Source organism: Neoarius graeffei, chromosome 13 (assembly GCF_027579695.1).
Source record: "Neoarius graeffei isolate fNeoGra1 chromosome 13, fNeoGra1.pri, whole genome shotgun sequence".
Taxonomy (NCBI): Eukaryota; Metazoa; Chordata; class Actinopteri; order Siluriformes; family Ariidae; genus Neoarius; species Neoarius graeffei.
Genome location: NC_083581.1, coordinates 35,762,584 through 35,767,088, shown reverse-complemented (window position 1 = coordinate 35,767,088; position 4,505 = coordinate 35,762,584). Strand labels below are relative to the sequence as shown.

Genomic DNA, 4,505 nt, shown 5'->3' with positions numbered 1-4,505 from the left:
TAAGTTTTCAAATAGTTATGTTTTGATAAATGACGTTTAGATACGTTCCCGGTTAATGGAACTGGAAATAGTTAAAGTTAGGTTTACACAATTCATTCAAATGCTGTTGAATGAAATAATAAGTCATTTTACATGTACCTTTAAAAAGAGAGCAACTGGTCTCTTTATTTGTTTTACTTTTGCAATATTTAACTTTAGATAAGTGTTCTCTTTAATTTACAAAATTAAATTTACTTTTAAAAAATCAAATGCAAATTTTTGCCAAATTTTTAAAATTAAAATGTTACTATTTTTAGTGCAGAAGCAGAGCAGTGTTTTGAAGAGATTAATCAATATTGCTGTATTGTATGGCTCATAATACTCTCAGCCTGAACTGCACATAAACCATCTTAAAGAAGCAGATAAAACAGATTCATTACTATTGCTATTGGGCTTCATTGGCTGTTAAATAACTCAATGCAACACTTATAAAAGCAGTCAAGGTTTTATAATAATACTGAATTTATTTTATTGTGAAAAAGTTAGAAATCGTTACAGTGGTGCTTGAAACTTTGTGAACCCTTTAGAATTTTCTATTTTTCTGCATAAATATGACCTAAAACATCATCAGATTTTCACACAAATCCTAAAAGTAGATAAAGAGAACCCAGTAAAACAAAAGAGACAAAAATATTATACTTGGTCATTTATTTATTGAGGAAAATGATCCAATATTACATATCTGTGAGTGGCAAAAGTATGTGAACACTTGCTTTCAGTATCTGGTGTGACCCCCTTGTGCAGCAATAACTGCAACTAAACGTTTCCGGTAACTGTTGATCAGTCCTGCACACCAGCTTCATGGGGACGATTTCTGAAAACCATGACGTGTTTCTCGGAATCTAACCCACTTGGCTGTTTACTCGAGCGTGAGCTTTATCTGCTCCTCCCAAATCGAAAGCTGCAGCAGCCAGCAGACTTTGTCATTTTATCCGCAATCACAGTCCTGTCTGTACGTATAATCGATGGGCTGTGAACGTGTGACTGTATAAACCGCCGCGCGGCTACAAATGCGCCGACCATCTTAAGACAAACGGACCGATTTTAATAAGAGATTATTTCAAAAAGGAAACCTGTCGGCTGTTTTCGGATTGAATTATGACTCCAGGTCAACACATCTGTGACAGTAAGATCAATCTGCTTCTTTAATATGGTTTATCTGTAGTTTAGGCTGAGAGTATCATGAGCCATACAGTATAGCAATATTGATTAATCTCTTCAAAACACTGTTGTGCTTCTGCACGGAAAAAAATAGGAAAATTTATTTTAACGTTTTTTATAACAACCTCCACTCTTCTGGAAGGCTTTGCAATAGATTTCAGTGTGAGGATTTGTGCTCATTCGGTTACAACTGTATGAGAGAAAAAGTGACCTTGTGTGCAGTCAGTGTTCCAGTTCATCTGAAATGTGTTCAGTGGGACTGATGTGGACACGAGAGTTCTTCCACTCAAACCTTGGCAAACCATGTCTTCATGGAACTTGCTTTGTGCACAGGGGCATTGTAATGCTGGAACACGCTTCAGCCTGAGAGGGGAAATTGTAAAGCTTCATCATACAAACACATTCTAGACAACTGTGTGCTTCCGACTTGATGGCAACAGTTTGGGGAAGAACCACATGCAGTGTGATGGTCAGGTGTCCACATACTTTTGGCCAGATAGTGTAGATTAGACACCTGAGTAAACGGTGCGCGCCATGCGATCAGACACCGAACTAAAATTGTTTATATTTATGTTCGTTTGTCCCAAAATGAATGTAACATCTGGCTGATGTGTGAGTCATCGCCTAATTTTGATGCGCGCGCTCTAAAGGCGACAAGTTAAGGCTCTGATATTTTAATGAGTTTGATTCCATCAATCAATCAATCAATCAATCAATCAATCAATCAATCAATCAATCAATCAATCAATCAATCAATCAATCAATCTTTTATTTCAATTAGATATAAACAAATATATGAGTCTCATTGGCTGTTTATTAGCGCTGTAGCTACTTGCTACTGGTCGCAGAGAGGTTCACACTGCACGATTCATCCGAATATCAAACATGCTTGAAAATCCCGGAGCCTCGGCGAACGCTCGCGGACTGAGAAACATCCTGTCGGTGAACGGTGCGCGTGAGCAGTCCACGGGAGCGCGCACTGAGTCGCCGCCGAACCGGTGATAGCGATGATGGAGAGGAGACTTAGCGGCAGGAAAAATGAACAGTGATGATGTAATGAATTTTGTTCCTTGCTTGTCCTTGACTCAGGTGTGTGTACTGCAGCGCTCAGCTGTGTGTCTGAGATCTGCGAGAGGCTCGTGAACGTCTTTACATGTGGAGGTGTGTGTCTCAGTCACCCACAACATTTCACACTGAAGATGTCCAATATCAGTATTTTAGTGTGTTTTTATTTGCCTGGGATGGAGCCTTTCTGGAATTCCTCGTCTGAAGAAGAAATATTCAAAACACTTCAGTAACGCTCCAAATGAAATCAGGGTAAAGTTCCTCAAATCCATCTGACAACTTCATGTTAAAGGCCATGGTTTTGGAATGGGCACATATGGGTGTTATGGTCAGGTGTCCCCATGTAGTGTTCATGTACAGTATATGCATGCTTACTGTGAATGGTGGGTCAGATGCTGAGAGAACCACAACACTACAATAAGGGACTTTCCAAAAACACGACTATGAAACTATAGCTACATGAAGTGGAAAACAAAGTCAGCTTTTTTTTGGTGCACGTGTCTTCAAATACATTCAGAAAAGGAAGAAGCAAATGATATTTCTTATCTGTTTGTCTGAAAGCCTCAATCCATTTTCATATTTTTTCATCGTAATTTCTTCTATGTAGGAGAAAGGCATGATCATGATGCAGCACCAGAGGGCTCAGAAAAGTCAGAAGAAGAAGGTCTGTTCATTAAATTTGATGGTGTGATGGTCAGATAAATTATGGTCTCTGTTTTAACGCCAATATCTTTCAGCACTACCCTTTTTTCTATGTGACTGCCAGGTATAAAACACATCAGTTTCTGTTTTGGAGCAGTAAATGTAAAATGGTGCCTTTGGTGTGTGGCAATAAGAAATTCTCTGTTTCTAGGTGTTGGACTTTCAGTGGTGGAGACTGAACCAGCAGGGACCCAAAGCTCAGTGTGTCATTTCTTCTCCAGAAATCCATGAGACACCTCCTTGGTCATGGCAAGAAATTAGAAGATAATCTCTCTCTACATAAAATATAAATTATAAATTTGCTATTTATTTACTGTAGATTTCTACTGGACTTGTATTCACCAGTCTTATAATGTGTGTCTCTGTAGGGATCCCGACCCTGATGCCACTTCAGTGCAAGTCTTCCGTGTGTCCTGCTACAGTCATGTCATCATCTTTGTGTGCGTTTGATATCACGATGTGACCCAATCATTTATTTGTTGCTGGTTTCTCTGTGATCATATTTTTCAAGATGAAATCAAGTTGGTTTATTTGTATAGCGCTTTTAAGAACATTGTTGCAAAGCAGCTTTAGAGAAAAATAGATTTTAAACACATGAAGTAATTCTATTGTTCAATGTATTCATCCCCAAAGAACAAGTCTGAGATGATGGTGACAATCTCTCTCTCATGTGTCTCGCTAGTCTCTCTCTGTCTCTCTGTCTCTCTCTTGCACTCTCATTGCTCTCTCTCCTCTCTCATGTGTGTCTCTCTCTCGTGTCTCTCTCTGGCTTGTCTCTCTCGTGTCTCTCTCTGGCTTGTCTCTCTCGTGTGTCTCTTTGGATTACGATGTAAAACTCCCTGAGAAGACATAAGGAAGAAACATTGAGAGGAATCAGACTCAAAAGGGCATTACTCGGGTTTTTTTTTTTTTTGTGAACTTTGCTAAACAGATCTTTGTTGTCAATATTCTAGAACCTCTGTTTACTAGTTGGTGTTGGCTGTTTCATTTTCATGCTGAAAATGTTTTTCCACACGAGAAGATAAACTTCATATATTAGTGCTACCTTGTAATGTTCTTTTTATTATATAGATACATCCACAAAGAAAATAATATGCAACTTAATCAAAAGAATTTTAATTTTGAACCCATTCACCATTTTGACAAGTCAGTGGGAAAAAACTGGGAGTGACGTCAAACATGTATTCTATTCCTTTCTAGTGGGTTTCATTCATTTGGTTTGATAGCATGCAATATATTTATCATATCGCTTTACGTGTACATCACTCGACACAATGGAGAATGAGCGTGCAATATTGTTCCAATATCGCACGTTGTCAAGACAACATGATGTCACACGTCGGAGACGTAAAACTTGCACGCTAGTGAGCGACTGTGACAATTTGTAAACAAATATGGCACCAGAGAACACGCATTTGGACTCTGCAGTGCACGCTCCTCCACCTTATACAGCGCCTCTCATTTGCATTTTAAACTATTTGAGTTGTACATAATAAACAAACAACGCAACACGTGACTGTGCGCGACCAGGAGCGACG

The 4,505-nt window shown here is 38.9% G+C and overlaps 1 long non-coding RNA gene across 1 annotated transcript; it reads left to right on the top strand.

Annotated features, from left to right (window-relative positions):
• The first annotated feature begins 2,194 nt into the window (after window positions 1-2,194).
• Window positions 2,195-3,188, top strand: LOC132896085 (uncharacterized). The gene is made up of 3 exons (XR_009655926.1): window positions 2,195-2,361; window positions 2,873-2,929; window positions 3,119-3,188. It is a non-coding gene; the product is annotated as an uncharacterized LOC132896085 (long non-coding RNA).
• The last annotated feature ends 1,317 nt before the right edge of the window (window positions 3,189-4,505 follow it).